Raw genomic sequence first — 20,988 nt, forward strand, 5'->3', positions numbered from 1 at the left:
GCATTGGTTTCACTGGCCTGTGAGTGGAGCCATCAATATCCACAATGTATCTACCTCTTCCTTAAGTTCTCCAGCTCACAGTGTTCTAACTGGACGCATTTCAAAGGGATCTCCCCTCTTGATTACTGTCCAAGGCCCTTTCGGGTCTGGCTTGGAAGAAACTTAAAGGAATGATCTCCTTACAGATAATCAATGGTGAACCAATAAATGATGATTGATGTGTCACTGTTGCCTGGGGCTTCTGTGCCTGATGCCATTTGAAACTCCTATAGGAAATATGGGGCATCCTTAAAGCCAGTGGCAAATTCCTGTTGCTCACTCAAAAGGTGGACTTCCTGTTACTTGGTGCTCTGTGCCAGATTGGAAGGAATTTAAAGGGAGAAAAAAAAAATCACATGTATTGGGAAAAAACTGGGGCCAGAAAGATTGTACAGTGGATTTGGGCATTTGCCTTGAAACACTGACAATCTGGGTTCCATCTCTAGCACCATCTATGTTTCTCCAAGTCCTGCTGGTTGTGACCCCTGACCACAGAGCCAGGAGAAAGCCCTGAGCACAGCCTTTGTGCCCCCACAAACTTAAGTTAGTAAAACTAACAAAGTTCTTTACCTTTGGTAGAACTTGGTGTGGCTGATGTACATTGGAAGTGGCATGATGCTCTATTTCCTCTGCATCTTCGGCAACACGCAGAGGGACTGGAAACCTAATACCTCTTTCCCCTCTGAGAACAGCCCGTGCCAGCAGCTCTTCAGGCCTGTTTCAGACTAGGCAAGTAGTAACTTTCCAATCCTGTTTTGGAATCAGTCGCTGATGGACGATAAAGGACACCTTTCCCTCAGCTTGTCCATCTGTCTGTACCCTCACGGGCTTCTCAGAGACTCCAGGTTGGAGGTCTTTCTAAGTCAGCCTCACCAGCTTTTCGGAACCAGATGCAAAGCACACACCCCAATTGGCTTGTAAAAGCAGTACATCTAATCACATAATGCCTCTGTAATGTGGTTTTTTAAATTAAATGACCCACAGGATATTAATCTGGTGGTAACAACTCCCAAGGGATGCAGCCTTGGCAAACACTTCAAGAGCAGCGAGGACTACTATTAAATGTGATGCTCATTTCATGTGAACATATGGAAATAAAAACAAGGCCTGGGAGAAGGGCCATGCTCTGTACATGCTATATTGTTCATAAACCTGTCATAAATAAGTGCCTCTTAAAAAGGGACCAATTAATAAATGTGCATTGAATTACAAAGTTTAAATATTCCATAATATGGGATCTCTCTGCCTGCCCGCTCCACCCACATTCCCACCCCAGCCAGGGCCCCCTTGTTATTCAAGCTGTTATAACATTTTCCACTGTGTGGCACATCTCAGTTTTGTTGTTGTTGATTGAGTTCCTTGGTTGGTCCAGCTGCTTGAAAAAAAAGAAGAAGAAGAAGAAGAAATCTGTAAGCTATAAAATGAATCTTCTTTCTTCCTTTGTCTGTGTATTAGAGTCTGGCTTGGCACTGGGGCCCCACCCCAAACCTCCCACCAAGAATATGTCATATTTCTATATGCTCCTGCATGTTTGGCTCTACCTCTTTTGAAATGATGCCCAAAACGAAGCAATGTTTACATAAGTAAAAGGGAGTTTCACTTTTATGCTGTAATTTCTGCAGAGAGTAGAGCATTTCCCTAGCCATACCTTATACTTTGCTCATGGTTGAACTTCTATTTTCCTAATGTGACGGTTTTATCCAGCTTTGACAACAGATTTCTTTAGGAGATTACACACCTGGAATTAACTTTTTCTGCCAAGAATTACTGTGCACCTGGAAGTACTAAATCATTTTTTATCTATGTTTTAGAAGCTTTTCATAAATGAAATTGCCTATCATGAACTTGACCTGTCTCTTGAGGAGCGACTTATAGGCCAGAGTTTCTTAGGTATGTGTATGCTGGGGCTATGAAGTAAATATACCTAGCCTGTGTTTACCTCTCACAGACCAAACACTCGCTACCTGAACACCATCTCACTGAGTATCTCACTTCTTAAATGACCGCTCACCGCATAACATATGGAAATGTGAGTATGTGCTTGGAGCAGATTGTTTGCCATGTTTACACCAGTCCTAACACTAATCCCCATTAATGTTTGATATAGTTCCCAACAGGTTTAAGTAGATGTCAGACACCGTGTCTATTGCTTATGTGTTTGGCATGATAAACACAAAAGGAATCAGAAAAAAATGTTTTAGAGGGATTCCTTTTTAAAAGATATTTTTGCTAACTAGATCAAGTATTTTGAGGCTGTGAAATACTTTCTGGGTATAAATACCACAAAATGTATCAATGAGTTTTAAAAATTCCGCAGGAAATTCATTAGAGATTTCGGCTATGTCATCAGTTCGGAGATCTATAATATTTTTGGTTCATGGTAAAGCTGTTGATTAGAATTTAGGAGGTGCAGCTGTGAGAAGGCCTTCAAGATATTCAGAATTATGAGTTGGAAAACTTTTTTATAAACTCATGTCAGCAGTCAATAATATTCATGTTAAAAAAGCATTGGGAGTGGTGTTGGAATTATGTGCTTGAGAAACCATTAGTAGTATTGTAAACCATAGAACCTCAATCAACAAAATTTTTTAAAAAATTACTTAACTGCCTTATTTAATGGTATGTGATAGGAAATTTAGGGGGAAATTCTCCAGGTTTTATTATCAACATTTCATCTTCTCTTTTGGCCCCAAGACCAAAATATACTCTAATTTTCCTGCCACGGATTCCTGTTGGTAGAATACCACATGCTTTTTATCCATTGGCATACTTGCCCTGATACATGTTTGGATATTGCTGTAGTTTGCCCAACTGGTTCTGCTTATTCTTGTCAAACAAGGATAATTTCTTCTCTTGGTTGTCTCTGATACAGTGTCAGCACTTTCAAGGTCAAACGTTGTCATAGTGACAAATTCCATGAGTGCAAACATTTATTCTGTTGAGGCACACTCTTTAAGGCGAAAGAAAGAAAGAAAGAAAGAAAGAAAGAAAGAAAGAAAGAAAGAAAGAAAGAAAGAAAGAAAGAAAGAAAGAAAGAAAGAAAGAAAGAGAAAAGCACAGATTCTGGGAATCCTTTCTTTATGAGACACTTCCTTCCGTTTTTCCTTTTCCTTTCTCTCAAATTATATCTTTATCAAAATTTTTAAGATCATAATCCAATATATTTTTGACTGAGTATTTAAAGGTTATACAAGAATGCTTTTATAAATGATGTAGATGACTTTTAAGTTGGGGGGAAACGGAGTACGGAAAAGAAAATATAGACATGTAAATATAACAGCTATCAAATTTCACAAATTGCTATTCTCTAGTTTGATTTTTATATAAATGTGAATAAATTCTACCCTGGGCAGAGATAAACTCATTATGTTCTTTAAGTAGTTTGAATTTCCTGATAACCAACAGTCAAACCAAGGAACAAGCAGAATTAGTAGCCAAGTCTAATAAGTGACTGGGAAAAACTGTATCTGTCTCATCCTTCGGTTCCCACACACTCTGGTTACATCATTACTTAGCCTGTAAACTCGCAGGCCAATCGGACTCCTGGGCTGGGGTCAGGTGATCAAAACATCAAAATGCTTCTGAAACTCTACCCTACAGATGGGGTTTCAGCAGGGGCCTCTGGTTAGCTGACTCCTCCGCGGCTGCTGTGCAATTTTCGGATTTTATTTCACCTTTGCTTTCAGCTTAGCTCTGGGTCCCACAGATTGACGGCCGAAGCAAACTTGTTGATGTGGGTTTTTCTGTGCAGGTGCGTGGGCAAAATTATTTCCTGTACCACATACAACACTCGGTTATGTAATAGCTTAAACCAACAACAACAACTGGAATTTCCCCTTCTGTGCTGGTTTTCATCAGTAGAGAGAATCCAGCACCCTCCCCAGCCCCCCAACCCCCTTTTTTTTGCCTTTTATCTTTAAAATGTTTGGGGTTTGATTTTGCTAAAAAGAAAAAAAAAAAGAAAAAAACAACTGAAGTCTAAACCCACCAAACTCAAAAGCCAAGTTGATCAGGGCCTGGGGAAAGCTCTCGTAGACTCTGGAGCCGAAATGCCTTGCTCCTCTTAAAGGACCGGAATGTGAAACTCTATCGCCTTGCTAAGATTTCACAGGGCAAGTATAGTGATGACAACAACTACTTGTTTTCTGCAGATGTAGGAAGGCATTTTTTTACATGTGCAGGAAGCAACCAAAAACCTGGTCTTAGGGGACAGGTGACTGAGTTGCCTTGCAAGAAATAACCAAGTAATCCTTAAAGTTGTAGGAGCACAGACAGAATCAATAGCCTGACACCTCTCTCCACAATGTAGTTCATGCTCAGGTGTACAGTGCTCTGAATTGTACTAGTTGATGCCCCCATCATCTGTGACGGAGAATTTGTGCAAGTGCTCTGAAAGTGAAATCTGTCAGAAATCAATGGTGCAGGGGAGGCGATAATGGTGATGGGATTGGGCTTGGAATGTGGAATGCCTATAACAAATCACCATGAACCACTTTGCAAGCCAGTGTTTATATAAAGTGGAGGGTGAAAATTTACATACATAGGCCTCACCTATTTTCATGTACACTCCAAAATATATCAGCACAGAATTTCCTTAAAATTTTTATTAAAGACAGGTAAAGCATGATTACCATAATAGATCCAAATATAAAATAAAATTGAATGCAATATACTTTAGATTCCAGAGTTGAGAACTTAACATACATGAAAGCAAGCATTTTATTATATTGCGTTAAAGGGCTTATTTACTTCATTTACATAGGTTAAAATCATATAACAATCACAAATTGGCTCTTATTGATTTATTTTCTGATCATTCTGTTTGCCATTTCTTAAAGTTTTGCTGGGACAAGTCATATAAAATCAATTTGGTACGTACCTAAAGGGGCAGGTTGGGGATGGGAAGGAAAATGGGGACATTGGTGGAGGGAGGGTCACACTGATGGTGTTGGAATACCAAATGCCTGCAATGACTATAATGAACAACTTTGTAAACCATGGTGCTTTTAATAAAAATAAATATATATTAAAAATCTGTCAGATGTGAAAAAGCCACAGGGACACATATCCCCCTGGCCCCTCCCTTCCCTCTTTAGTTGATGTGGGAACAATGATGGGGCACCTTGACTGAGTGCTCACTAAAGGTGCCTGTTCTCTCTGATGCCCACACATATGCTCTCCTGGGATCATGCTCCTGGTCATGGTGCTCTCCTAGGGCTGCATGCTCTAGTGTGGGGATTCCACACATCTCAGTGGATTGTCAAGATAGTGCATTCTGGTTTCTGGGGCTGTCCCAGACAGCAGGACCACTGGTACCTCACTTGGCTCATGTGAGAAGCACCAAGGATGAAACTTAGGACCTCATGCTTCCAAGGCAGGTGCTTTCCATGCCCTCCTGGACTCTGGAAAACATCCTTGATAAATTGTTTTCATCACTTCGAGCATTGTATAACTGAGACTTAAACCTGAAAACTTTGTAACTTCCCACATGGTGACTCAATAAAAAAATTTAAAAAAAAAAAGAAATTGAAAAAAAAAAAACAAAAAAGCACAGCTGCCTTGAAGATGCTGGGATGAAGTGCTAAAGAATGCAGAAAATAGGTGAAAATTCATTTAGGCAAAAATCAAGTCAAACAAAACAAATTGTTTTCATACTTGGTTCAAAGGATAAGATAGGTTTCAGAGATGTGTTGAACATACATGAACATTTTTCGTACATTTTAAATATGTATATGGTAATTACTACTCTAAGAAGCAGGGATAAAAAAGGAGGTGATGAGTAACATGATAATCATAACAGTGAAGGGAAGAGCTAGTATTTAGGATATGTCCCCTACATACCACAGTCTACTAGGGACCCACCACAATTTTCTCAATCCTTCCATTATACAGCCTTGTAATTAATATCATCCACTATCTTTACAGATGAGAATTAGTTATTAGATGAGATGTAATTCTTATTACCACTACCTTTACAGATGAGAGAATGGATCAGAACATTTGAAATGATTCACTTAAGATCAGGCAACAGTTATGTGTTGGTCCATAGAGATGGAATTCCAACTTATATCTGATTTAATCTGAGACCTCCCTCCTAATGGGGATCCCATGTTGCTTCCTGGCACAATTCTTCCTTTGTCCTGTAGTTGCACAGTGAAGTAAGTTACATGAGGGAGGAACTTGAAGGCCACTCAATACCTCATTGCAAACTACAACACCCAAAAGGAGAGAGAACAAAAGGGAACGCCCTGCTGCCGAAGCAGGGTGGGGTGGTGGGGGATGGGTGGGGGTGCTGAAAGGCATACTGGGAACATTGATGGAGGTGAATGGGCACTGGTGGGGTGGTGGGTAAACGATCACTGTATGAGTGAAATGCAAACACAAAAGTTCATAAGTTTGTAACTGTATCTCACAGTGATTCTCTAATAAAAAATTAAAAAAAATTTTTTTAAAAAGGAAAAACTGGGGCTGGAGCAATAGCACAGTGGGTAGGGTGGTTGCCTTGCACACGGCCAACCGGGGTTCGATTCCCAGCATCCCATATGGTCCCCTGAGCACCGCCAAGAGTGATTTCTGAGTGCAGAGCCAGGATTAACCCCTGTGCATCGTCAGGTGTGACCCAAAAAGCAAAAAAAAAAAAAAAAAAAAAAAGGAAGAACTGAAATTACATGTGCTAAGATCCTCTGCCCCTCTCGGAGAGCCCAGCAAGCTACTAAGAGTATCCCGCCCCCATGGCTGAGCCTGGCAAGCTACCCATGGCGTATTCGATATGCCAAAAACAGTAACAACAAGTCTCACAACGGAGATGTTACTGGTGCCCGCTTGAGCAAATCGATGAGCAAAGGATGACAGTGATACAGTGATACAGAAGAGCTGGACTAAGTGTTGGGGGAAGGTGCAAGTTTCAGGGTAGAAGAGTGCTGAGAGCTGCAGGTCTGTGGCAGTAAACCAGGGAAGAATGTGAGTGGGATTTGGGGGTGGGTTCTCCTTTCCCCTGCACAGAATTCTTCAGCCATCCACCGATTTCTACTTATATCTTACAAAAATGATCACTGAAAGCACTAAGACAGAACAAACTCCGTCCCCACGGGTGCTTGCCAAATAAAGTAACTAGGTGCTCACATATTTTCCAGTACAAGTGCTTCATTATTAATTCATGGTCCAGGTCCTCGGTACATGCTGTTACTAATATTAGGTTTCAGCCAAGAATAATGAACAGGAGCACTGGACTGGATGTCTTAACATTTTTTTTAAACAATGTTTGCAGGGCTAAATTCTATTTCCAGCTTAATTGGGGTCCTTCTGTAAACAAGGGGAGGGCTCTAGTGTTGGGGACGCATAATTCTCCCATAGCTTAGCAACGGAAAAGGTGCCAGCATGGTTAAACCTCAGTGGAAGGTTAATGCAGATAGAGATTTTTCCCCATTGGTCTCAGAATTCTTAGGTCAGACAGGAGAAGAAGGCGAGGCCACCTGAATGATGATTAGCTTGGACCAGCTTCTTGCTTTGAAACTTCACTCCACCAGGAAAGGAAGGAGGAGAAAGAAAAATTGCCGGGGAAATGAACCCCTACGGTGCCCATTCATGTACCCAGGGAACCAGGATTATTTTTCAGTGACTCAGACAAATATTTTCATTTTATTCCCATTGGAAATGAGAAGAGGGCTGAAAAGATGGTACAGTGGTAAGGTGTTTGCCTTGCATGTGGCCAACCTGGGTTCGATCCCTAGCACTCCATATGGTCTCTAGAGCCCTTCCAGGAGTAATCCCTGAGCACAGAGTCAGGGGTAAGCTCTGAGCATAGCTGAGAGTGGTCCAATAAAATAAAATTAAAAAGAGAGAGAAAGAAATATGAGTATAATGATCATGAGTAACATATTCACCCTGGCATATAGTCATTTTTTACATCATCACAGCCATGAAGCATAGCTTATAATTATTCTGAAGGGGAAAGGAAACCAGGATGATGGCCTACCTCAGTCCTGAACATTCTCATGTGGTATCAGCCCAGAGAAATCACTTTCCAAACAGTCCTGGGTAGGTGGTGGCAAACAAGAGAAATGGTTTTTTAAGATAACATGGCCTTTCTTACGAGAGTTTTCCCATTGCAGAGCTACTGAGAGTGAATCTTTGAGGATGAACCAAGGGTTTACTATTACCGGAAAGTGTGGGGATTAGCCCATAACTCTTTCTCTAAGTTACTGAACACGAAGATCACATTTTCTCTACTTCTACAGTATCCTTCCTGACATAGCGTTAGCCTTCAATAACTAGTTGAATTAATTGAAAGTGACATATAGTAAAGTACATTGCTTTGCATGCTCCCCGAGTGTAATGACTATTTAGTGCCAGCTAAGCGCCGGGCACAAGACTGGACTAGGATGTAGGGATATTACAGGGGATAAGATAGACATTCCTTTTGAACTAAAAAAAAAAGCTTCAGGAAGGACTGTGAGAAGAAACACAAACATGTTAATTTTAAAGTTTAGGGGGTTGATAAAAATGAGGTAGAAGAAATCTCTGATTCCTGATTTCCATTTTTAAGTGTGCCAAGTTCCTAATTAACTGAGATTTTCTTCTGTGGCATCAACACCCAAGATAAAGTAGTCATAAATATATGAAAGGGAGACAGAGCACTGTATTTATTTAAGATTCTTGAAGGCTTTAAAAACAAAAGCTGTTTAATAATTTTCAGTGAAATGAGAGCTGCTGTAGCTCAAGTCATTGGAATGATTTTTTTTTGTACAGACACAAAGGATTGGTGAAAGTGATTCCTGTAATGGGCTAAAGTAATGGCTAGGCCATTTTTTCCTTGCTGTTATTGGGTCTGTTAGGATTTGCGGTCAATATTATGAATCAACTCATACAAAACTAAATTTTCATGGATGCTATCCAAATCATTTCAATCAAGTTCTACTTATCTCCTGTCTGGCAAAAATACTTCAGGGAACATGTGAATCTTCGCTAGTTCCTTCTTGACATTTCATTCAGATATTCAATCCTTACTGGACAATTGGCTCTGTGCTACCTATTTAATTGATAAAGGAGAATACCTTTGTAGAGTTTACATTCTTGGAGAGGGACAGATAATAAAAATGAACATAGTGGAAAAGTAATTGTAATTACAAGTTGCTTTATTTCTTCTCTTCCAAGAAATACATTTTATTTTGGCTTTCAGGTAACAACAAACTGAATTTCCCTGGCATACAGTCTTGGTAGACTATTGTCAAGAGATCCTGATTTTTCCTTGCCATAAAGGGAGAGTGTGACTGAAGCTTAGCTCATAAGAATCTTTCTGGAGATTTGTGGGCCTGGATGTTGAAATCGTGGACATGTGACAGAATTTGGGAAAGGGCCACCATAGACAATACTGAGTAGTTTGGAATGGCCTAATTGGCTGAATCTGTGACTTACGAGTAATTTTTTCTTTCATTGTCATTGCTATCACTGAATCATTAAGGGATATTGATCTTAAGTTTCCTATGCTTTATATACCCCCTTTGGAAGTCTATGACACTCATAGACAAAAAGAGATTTAAGCAGGGACCACAAAATGGTTGGATCAGCATGAGATGATGAAAGATGTGGCATAGATTTTACTCCTACATAAAGTTCTGCCTCTGGATATTAATGTGTTATCAAACAACTTCCCCAAGTCGGAAACTGAACCACCCAAACCTCTTGAGCTTGTGGGGAGGTTTGCATCAAGAGGGTGTAGAGACAGATACATACCCACAAGTGTTAGTTCTTTTCCCTTACCTCTTTCTACTTGGCACCCACCTGTAGCCCTGTACTGTTTTCTTAAATGTTCAGTTGCCAGATTGGTGGGAAATTTTAAAATAATGGACCGTGATGGCAGAGTCTCTTGCCCCTGCGCCTGACTGTTCTCACCAGGGCCCCTAAGAGGGGGCGGTTTGAGTTTCCCTTCCCGCCCTGAGCAGTGCCCAGGCAGTTGAAACCTCTGGAACCCAGCCACAGCCATGCTCAAGGCAACTCTTCACATGTTTGGACAAGCCTCACGCATGAACCTGGGAACCTGCAGAGGAACCCAGGTGTGTGGGACCCGGGGCCGAGATCTCCAATGCTGCTCGGATCGGGTCTGGGCCTCTTCCAACCAGATTCCTCATTTTCCAGTAGCTAGGCTGTTACACCCAGAAACTGCCCCTGGCGCCATGTAATCCCATCAATGGCCAACATCCAGGGACTATAAAACCAAGCTCCAGACATCTGAGAACCTAATTCTCCCTCTTGGAGAAGCTGGCAAGCTACCGAGAATTTACTGCCCACACGGGAGAGCCTGGCAATTTGGCATAATCCCATATGCCAAAACCAGTAGCAATGATGGGTCTCATTCCCCTCACCCTGAAGAATATAGTGTGGTACCCTTGGGAAGGATGAGGCTCTAAAATCTCAGGGATTGGATGAATGGAGACATTACTGGGCCTGCTCGAGCAAATTGTTGATCAAGGGGATGACTGTGATACAGTGAATGCACCATGACAACCCTGGGGAAAGGGGAAATCAGAAGGCTTGGAAAAGCTTCAGGGACTCCTCCATCACCTCCTCCTCCCTTCAGGGAGGCTGGCTGGGAGCCAAACGTGGACCACAAACTTCATCTCTGCCTAGGTCTATACTGGTGAGTCTGCCTGGCATGATAACTTCTGTCCCCACACATCTGGTATTGCCATCTCGCCAGCATTTGCAGAACAGAGGATTAATTTTACTGCACATCAGATCAGCAGATCTGATGACAGAATATCTCACTCTGAAGAAGGATTACTCACCAGTTTCTGGATGCTACATTTTTAGAAACGAATTTCACTTAACGATAAGTGTTGGATCTAACAACTTCCCCTTTTCCCTCACTCCCACTCTCCAATCACCCAACCAACAAATATCACTTAATGCAAAACCCCGCTCTCATGGGACCAGATGGATACAATTTTTCTTCAGGAGTAAATGCTGGCTATTCCCCCAAAGTAAAGGTTTTATTATACTTCATCACTTATTAAACCAGATGTGTCATGTTTATCATGATGGCTCCAAGCACTTTTTTTTCCTCCTCTGGGTTTATGGAAAGCAATTTGCGTAGGGTAAAATAATATAGCATTTGTGAGTCATTTCTGAAGGAGAAAAATAGGAAAATTATATAGTCTGTAAGCCCGACACAGAGCACGATCATAAGGAAATAGATCATAAGGAAATACAGTTCTATCCCAGGCAAACAGACGGGATCATGTTTCTATTCCTGTCAGATACCCGCTCGGGATTTTGAAGGATCATCTTTTCACCAATGACCTCCACCTGCAGTGAAGGGGTCTCCAAAATAGGCTTTTATCCAGCACTAGTAGGTGGCAGAACTCAGCTGCTCACAGCATCCTGACATTTCTGTGCTGGCCACCAGGTCAGAACCAGTTTCTTTACCTGATGTCTTTTTCTAAGCGTTTTCCTCCCCACCTCCCAGTCTTATCCCTGCCTGTCAGGAAGTGAACCCCAGGCTTCTCACTTGCAAGGCAAGTGCTGCCCTGCTGAGCCCCAGTCTCCATCATCCTCTTCCAAGCTAGCACAGAGCCTTGCTGTTTTCTCAGGAAGCTTACCTTAGGCATTGCTTCTTCCTTTCTATGTCCATTGTCCTGTACTTGTCCACTCTTCTGATGATTCTACTTGCATCTAGCTATCCAATAGTTGGGCTCCCACGTTACTCAGCGGGCTCTTAAGTGAGGACCGAGAGAGGCACTGTGGATTAATGTGGAAATGAAATGTGTGTGTGGTGAGCGCCTATAGGTATATGCATACATGCATATATGTGGATTGTATGTACATACATATGTGTGTTTATGAGTGGTCTGCATGTGTGCCTTTATATATATGCAGTGTATACTTTGGATATATTTATAATACATGGCATGCATGTATGTGTATTGTGTATATGTGTCTACGTAGTTCAATATGTATGTGATGTACTATGAGGATGTGTGTGGTACATTTTTACATATATGGTGTGTACGTATGTGTGTATACAGGTACACCACATATATGGTATGGTGTGTACCATTTAATTTTCAAAACAGCTGTATGAGGCAAGAGTATAAACTAATCTGCTTTTTTTTTTTTTTTTTTGCTTTTTTGGGTCACACCCAGCGATGCACAGGGGTCACTCCTGGCTCATGCACTCAGGAATTACTCCTGGCGGTGCTCGGGGGACCATATGGGATGCTGGGATTTGAACCCGGGTCGGCCGCGTGCAAGGCAAACGCCCTACCCGCTGTGCTATCACTCCAGCCCCAAACTAATCTGCTTTTAAATCCTGTGCTTCTATTTCTCTGTAGCAGTGGGTTAAGCTTATATCTATGTAAATACAGTTATCAAAACTTGCTAGTAATGTATTCTTTATTTGTATAGGTAAAAGAAAATACTGTACCTTTCACATAACCATTAAAGTGTGTATGTGTGTGTGTGTGTGTGTGTGTGTGTGTGTGTGTATGATGCTCAGGATAGAATCTAGGGCTTCACATATGCACAGCAGACACTCAATCACTGATCATATCCTCAGCTCAGTTAGGAAAGAGTTAAAAAAATATTCTTTAAAGAAGTATTATCGGTTTTCTTTTTATTTGATGTCTGGTGACCCAACTATATATATCAACATTCATTTTTTTAGCATCATAGAAATTGGTGATAAAAACATATTTACTAACAACTCTTATTTAGTCTACGCAAACAGAAGGCAGCAAAATATAATGGTCTGCTTATACTGCCGTGATTGACAGCCCAAACTTACAGCAATTTGCGCTCTGATCAGATAGCAGGGTTTCTCCCATAACCTCGAGGTCCAAATCTCATTGCCCTTTATTGTGAAATTATCTGCCCTTTGACCCTCGGGAGAGACAGAACCCACATCTTCTAAAAGTCTTCTCTCAGTCTTCCTCTGAGTTGTACAGTAAATGACCAATTGTCTCTATTATACGGCCATGGCAGACACAGAGATATGCCTAGCTCATTTGAGCAAAACTTATCCTAAATGAAACTATAATGAGATACTAGTAAGGCACTAGAAAGTTACCTGGAGCCTTAGATTTGTTGTTTCTTGAAGCTTTGGCTAAAAAAAAAAAAAAGGGTACTTTCTTTGTGCTTGCATTTTCTTTTCTTCCAGTGGGGAAATGGGGAAGGAAAAAAATGGAAAGGAAAATGAAAGCATCTCTTTTTGCACAGGTTTTCTCTCTCTCTCTCTCTCTCTCTCTCTCTCTCTCTCTCTCTCTCTCTCTGTGAGTGTGTGTATGTGTGTGTCTCTCTCTCTCTCTTTCTCTGCCTCTGTAGCACAAGAGACCTCTGGGCTGGAAAAGGGCATTGCACACACAAAGTCCTTATCACCTGCTATTGAAAATGGAATCCAAGAAAAGTGCAAGTTGAAACCCCCCTGAAAGAAATGTTCTATTTCTGACCTGCCTTTTCCCCCAGCATGTGAGGCCAGTTTCCAAGCTGTGGGGCAGCAAGTAGAGGATGTCAGGAGGACCCATTCAGAATGAAAGATGCCTGCTGAAAGTAGACCATAGACCAAACACGATGGCCACTCAGTACCTCTATTGCAAACTACAACACCCAAAAGGAGAGAGAACAAAAGGGAATGCCCTGGCAGGATAGAGTGGTGAGGGATGGGGTGGGGATGGTGAGAGGGATACTGGGATCATTGGTGGAGGTGAATGGGCACTGGTGGAGGGATGGGTAAACGGTCACTGTGTGAGTGAAATGCAAACACAGAAGTTCATAAGTTTGTAACTGTACATCACAGTGATTCTCTAATAAAAATTTTTTAAAAAAGAAAAGAAATGTTCTCTTTTTGGACTTAGGGCATCCCTGGTCCTTTTCATCTTAATCTGAAGGCAGCCCTCACCCATTTTACTGCATCTCTTCAATCAGCACCAGGGGGACATGCCTCCCAGACCTGCTCATAATGACCTCAAGGCTATGCAGAAAGACAGAGAAAGAGGGTGATCCAGTTCTCACTTCCCAGATTAGAATCTCTTCAAAAAGGCAACAGAAGAAATGACCAGGAAGCCAAATGAGGAGGTTGAGGAAGGGAAGCCTTAAAAGAGAAGTGTTTTCTCCAAAACTCTCTGGTCCCATTATCCAGGAGACAAGAGGAAAGTGCTGAATAATTTTAGAGGTCTGCAGAGAAACAGAAGGAAAGAAGAAAGGGAAAAAGGAAGAAAAGCATGTAAAATAGAAAAGGGAAAAATGAACTGCAATGTGAAAGCAATGTACTGTGTTGTTGACATCATATCAGCTATTTCTCACAATATTATTTTAATTTTTTTGTCATTTAAGCTTTGAAGATTAATCCTTGGATATTCCCAGGAGCTGGATAAGTTCCTTAAAGGTGTTGACTGATAGCACAGGGTGCTTGCCTTGCTGTGGCCAATCTTAGTTCTTTCTCTCACACTGCATGTGGTCCAACAACACAGCTGCCTACCCCACATCCCACTCCCCACCGAAAGGAAAATGTAGGACTAAGAAGCACAAACAGGATCTGAGCCTAGGTCATGCTCATTTCTTTTTACTGACTCTGGAGCTCAATGTTGATTCCAGGATCTCAAACTTAAACCAGTCCAGAACCCAATCTGTGGAAGGCCTTGCTACCCTCTTAACTGGGGGAAACCCAGACCCCCATGTCTGGCAGTCTGGCAGTTCACCTTAAGACTGTGCAGGAGAGAAGTCAGTTGTACCTGCTACGTGGTAGGCACTGGTCGAGTATGGATGTGTGTGTGTGTGTGTGTGTGTGTGTCTGTGTGTGTATTAGGGTTGTAATATACCTACACATTGGAGGTGGGGCTATGGCTCTTGGGGCTTCCGACTGGGTGCTAGCACACGTGTCCTGATCTGCCTTGGTCTTTGTAGTTCTTCTTTCTCCCATGCTCTTTCAGCTCAGTTATGTTTGTAGGACTGGAGAGAAAGTGCACGTACTGTCTTCAGGCGCATGCTCTGTTTCAGAGGCCTCAGTTCCATTCCCAAGCGCCACTGGATGGGTGCCTTCCCGCCCCCATTGTGTTTATGGTTCCCAGGCTACTCAGACTTGTCTTAAAACAAAGATAAGCTTTAATTCAAATCATTAGTTTATCTGGGCTGGAGCGATAGCACATCGGGTAGGGTGTTTGCCTTGCATGCAGCTGACCCAGGTTTGGTTCCTCCACCCCTCTCAGAGAGCCCAGCAAGCTACCGAGAGTATCTTGACTGCATGGCAGGGCCTGGCAAACTACCCATGGCATATTCTATATGCCAAAAACAGTAACAACAAGTCTCACAATGGAGACATTACTGGTGCCCGCTTCAGCAAATCAATGAACAACGAGATGACAGTGATACAAGTGGACCCCATGGGTGGCTCGAGAGAGTCAGGAGGAGAGAAAGATTGTCACCTTCTTGGAATCTGCCTCTGCCACCCGGGAACCAGGCTTACTGGATTCTTATCTTGCGTCCCAGAAAATAATTTCAGGAGTAGACAAGTAGTGAAGTAAAACAGATTTTATTTGGAGGTTTTGAAGGGAAGGAGGAAGAGAAAGTGGGAGAGAGTGGAGAATATCGTGCTCAAGAGAAAACCCAGGCTCTTCCAAGGGTGGAGAGAGCCCCCACACATATCCCAGCATTAGACAGGAAAGCATGAAAGTACACATCTCAAGAGGTGAGAGCGGGCAACACGTGCTTGGCCACACGGGCACAAGCAGCACATGGGCTCAGGCAGCATATTTGCGCCGTTCCTGTGTTCTAGGTGGCTTATATGGGGTTTCTCCAACCTGCCTCCACCTTGGGCTTCTACCTTGGTCAAAGTCCTGTGTTAAGGAGGTTACCAGGGAGGTGGAGAGTGGTGAAGGTCGTTTTGGAAATTGCTTTCCTAGTCTTTTGTTTCTGCAGGAGCTTCTCTGGGTCTGTTGCTAAAGATAGGTGAGGATCTTATCAGGCCTTAGTTCCTGTTTTTCTTGTGCAAGGCTTTTGTCATTGCCTTAGGAGGGGGCCTTTATTATCCTGTGTATCTCAACGTGAGTATTCCTATGAGTCAAAGTCACTGTGAGTCAAAAGACCATTTTGAATTTCTTTATTTTTCCTCTGAGGAGAAAACAGAGCAACACTGGATGGCAAATTTGTTGTTTGTTAATTCTTCTGAGTTGTACACTCTATCATCTTCTGGAAATGTGCAGTAAGATGATTTTATTTGTTTATTTTACTGTAGTTGAAGTATATGGTTAATATTTGTATTCGGTGTAGTTACTCTTCTCCATCGGCACCAGAATACCAGAGATACTTCACCACTATCCTCATGTACTTCTGGTTTGCTCTTAGCTTTCCTCCCTAAGGCCCTTCCCTCTAGCACTTAGTAACCTCAGTTCTGCTTGTTATCATTAGATCAGTATATTGTTTTGTTTCTCGATATACCACAGATGAGTGAGATCATGTGGCTTTTATCTTCTGACTTATTTCACTTAACATGGCTCCTTCTAGGTCCATCCACACTGTAGCAAAAGGCAAACTTTTCATCTTTTTGTATAGCTGAGTAGTATTCCACTGTGTATCTCTACAACTTCTTTCTTCACTGACTTCTCACCAGACAGTTGTGTTGCATCCTTTTTTTGGCTATCATATGTAGCACTTCAGTGAACATTGTTGTGTATATATCTTTTTGATTTAATGTTTCTGTGATCTTGGGATAGATGTCAAGGAATATTGGGTCATATGAAGTTCAATTTTTAATGCTTCGAGAAGTTTTCATCATATTTTCTTGAAAGGCTAAACCAGTTTACATTCTCACAAAAGGCGAATGAGCATTCTTTTTTCACTACATCCCAACCCACACTGATTGTTTCTGTTCCTTTTGATGCACTCGGATTGTTTTAATTTAAAATTTTAATTTGATGGTTCTGTATACTAGTCATGTTTTAGCTTGCATAGAATAAATCACTATGGAATTTCATGCAGTAATTTGATTGGTCGACTATGATCTGAAAGAGTTGTGCCTCTTTTTAACTGATAATCCTGTTTAATGTCTTGTGATTCACTACAACAAGATGCAGTTTAATGTTATCTGCCAATATTGTGTATAATATACAGGTGCCAAAATATTTCTTGCCTCCTGTTAGGTCGTTTTGAATACAAAGTTTGAAAGTTCTTTTGTGCTTTGCATTGAAGCAAAATATTGACAGAACAGGTTACCTTTGGAGAGGAAACTTCCAATGTCTATAAAAGTTACTTGAGAAATTCAGGGTTACTGAGCCTATGATACTAATGTAATATATCTGTAATACAGCTTTCATCTGAGAGCTTCCCTGATGATTATTGAAATAATAATATCAATTATCATTTTGACTAGTATTCTAAAAATTTCATTTTTTTCTGGTTCTGTAAAAATGCCTACTAGACCATTTATTAGATTATTTTCTACCGCAAGTTTAATGGTTCACTAAGTCTTAATTGTACAATGGGATAGCAATATCTACTCAGAGAACTTGTTAAGTGGATGAAGAATTGATGAAGTAGACTGGCTAGTGTGAGTACCTGGTGTGACAGATACCTATAAGGTTAAGTTTACTATTAACCCTAAAGAAAAATGCTTATTTGTTAGTGTTTTGAATAGGTGGGGTTTGTTGACATTATTCTAAATTTGAAAATTCTCAAACCACAAAAGTGCACTATTCATAAAGCATAAATAACTTTGACCTTGGAGAAACTTGGAAATGAAAATTAGAAGCTTCATAATTTGATAATTCTAATGAAAATGTAAACACATAAAGATGCTGATATCAAATCTTCACATACAGAGAAACCTTTATGTAAAATGCAGATGTTATGATAGACCTCACTGTTATTTTTAAGATCTATCATGTTCACATTAGTAAAAACTTAATTCAAGCAAGCAGATTAAGAATATACAGTAATGAGGTCAGAGAGATAGTATAGAAGGAAGGGTTTTTTGCCATTTACATGGATGGCAGACCTAGGTTTAATCCCTGGCATCTTGGATGGTTCAAGTACTGCCCGAAGTAATTCCTGAGTGCAGAGCCAGTAATAATCCCTGAGCCCACTGATGTGGCTCAAATAACAAGCAAAAATACAAGCAAAAGAATAAGGATAGCCTCCGCGCTATCCTTCATTTAAAAAAAAATATATATATACACATACATACACACACACACACACACACACACACACACACACACACACACACACACACACACACATATATATATATATATACACACAGAGGATGGTTTTGTTTTTCTCACCAAGAGAATGTGTATATGTCTCTTATGTTTAAGGAACTTCCCTGCTAAAATTTGTGCATGATGTAACATGGTGAAAAACAAGTGACTTTTACCAACCTATACAAGATTAAGCATAAAGAGTATTATTTTTACCTTAAAGGGGGAACTAAATCACTACAAACAAACAATACATTATAATCCTTTAGGAAATTATCAAGAGATATGAATTTTATCTAACACTGTTTTAGATGTGGTTATGCTTTCAAAATCCTGTTATAACTTTAGCTAATAAATTCACTGAACAGTTACCTAGTAAGTTGGATAAAATATAGTTTCATATTCAAATGCACATTTACTTGGTGAGGGCTAAGCATTTCTGATATCGCACTCTTCTGTAAACATAGATGGAATTACTCCTCTAAATATATCAAGTTTATAGGGAATTTTTGCAAGTTAAATGAGAATGCCTAGACTTCGGGTGAACACTCTACAGACGGTAAAATATTTGTTTAGGTTGCTGACTTCTTAGATAAAGTAAATTTCTTCCTTGAAGGGTCCTAATTGTGGATCCCTAGCATCTTTCCTTCACGGACTTTATATAATAAATGTCCTTCATAGACCAGATGGAAAGTAAAATAGCCAGAGATTAATGTAGTTTACAGACTGAGTAGAAATTTTCAGTGATTTCATGCTTTTAGAGGAACAGTTACTTGAGGCCACAGAACTGCATAGAGCTAGGAGTAATCCCTGAGCATTGCTGGATACGGTCCCCCAAACAAAACAAATATGATCCATAAGTAATTTTTTACTGTGCTCACTTAATTTTCCTTGAAAACCTGCAATTACTGATTATGTTAAGGAAAGACCCTGCAAGAAAGAATAACTTGCATTGATTTCAACATTTTGAAGTATGCTATTTTTTTTTCTTGCTTTATGGGTCACACCTGGTAATGCTCAGGGGTTACTCCTGGCTCTGCACTCAGGAATTACTCCTGGCAGTGCTTGGGGGACCATATGGGATGCTGGGAATTGAACCCGGGTCAGCCGCGTGCAAGGCAAATGCCCTACCCACTGTGCTATCACTCCAGCCCCTGAACTATGTTATTTTACATTCATTTCTCTTGAGAAATTTAGTTATGATTTTATTATAACCTTCCACTTTTAAATAAGTTAAAAAGAAAAAATATAAGTGTGTATGTGTGATTTTAGTTTTATATAGTAGAGTCCTTAAAACTAAAATGTCTTTTAAAAATGGAACAGTATGGGACTGCAGCTCTAGTCCAGCGGGTAGGGCATTTGCCTTGCACGAGGCCGACCCGGGTTCCATTCCCAGCATCCCATATGGTCCCCTGAGCACCACCAGGAGTAATTCCTGAGTGCAAAGCCATGAATAAGCCTTGAGCATTGCCAGGTGTGACCCAAGAAGCCCCCCCCCCAAATAGGAACAGTAAATATAGTTTCCAAAAGACTACTTACAAAATTCACGCATATGGTTCCTCACATATGGAAAGACTTTACTCATCCTCATAAATTATAAAAAAAATATAAGATTTTAATCCAGTATTATCTTGGTTATATTCCTTCAGTTTCTATATACAAGAATGAGTGGGAATTGGAGAGATAGTACAGACTTTAAGACCCTTACCTTGCATGTGGCTGACCCAGTTCAATTCCTTTTTTCTTTTAGGTTCGTGTATTATTTATTCACAATAAATACTTATTATTTATATTATTTAAAATAAATAATTTTAAATTCCATTAATTAAAAGCTTCAAATGAATCACTAAAACTTTTTGTGTCACATTATATGGATGAATCAAATGCCAAGAAAACCAGCATAGGAACATGGATTTTTTTCTTTTTTATTCTTTTTTTTTTATTAGTGAATCACCATGAGTTACAGTTACAAACTTGTGAACTTTCATGTTTGCATTTTGTTTATATCTCTCCACCAGTTCCCAGTCACCTCCACCAATGTTCCCAGTATCCCTCCCACCCTCCCACCCCATCCCGCCACCCCACCCCGCCTCTGGTAGGGCATTCCCCCTTGTTCTCTCTCTCTCCTTTGGGTGTTGTGGTTCGCAACAGAGGCACTGCGTAGCCATCGTGTTTGGTCTATATTCTATTTTTAGCACGCATCTGGCATCCTGTGCGGGGTTCTCAAACCACACATTGCCTGGTGTTCCCTTCTCTCTGAGAGCTGCCCCTTCCTCCAGCTTGCGGGGCCAGCTTCCAAGCCTTGGAGTCAACCTCCTGGTACTTATCTCTACTATTCTTGGGTGTTAGTCTCCTATTCGAACATGGATTTGTTTTAAAATCTACAATCATTGCTTCTAACATGTGTCCATAAACATTCATTCAACTCATGTAGTCTAGAATTTAGTTTCTATGTCTGTATGTATAGAGGGAAAAAAAATCATTCCTTTCTTTTCCTCTGCTAACTTTGACCCTTCACACCCAGAAGGTAAATACCAACACTGACCCAGTTCAATTTCTAGTACTACCTATGGTCACCTGAGGACCATCAGAAATAATCTCTGAGCCAAGAAGCAGGCACAAACCTTGAAAATAGCTGGGTGTGACCTCAAAAAAGCAAACAAATACGAATAGTTATAAATATTCCTTATAACACACTTGCCTCAGTTTGATAATTAAAAATAATTTAGCCAATGGAGACCAAGACAATAAAAAAGGAATATTT

The sequence above is a fragment of the Sorex araneus genome, chromosome 2 (genome assembly GCF_027595985.1).
Source record: "Sorex araneus isolate mSorAra2 chromosome 2, mSorAra2.pri, whole genome shotgun sequence".
NCBI classification, from domain to species: domain Eukaryota; kingdom Metazoa; phylum Chordata; class Mammalia; order Eulipotyphla; family Soricidae; genus Sorex; species Sorex araneus.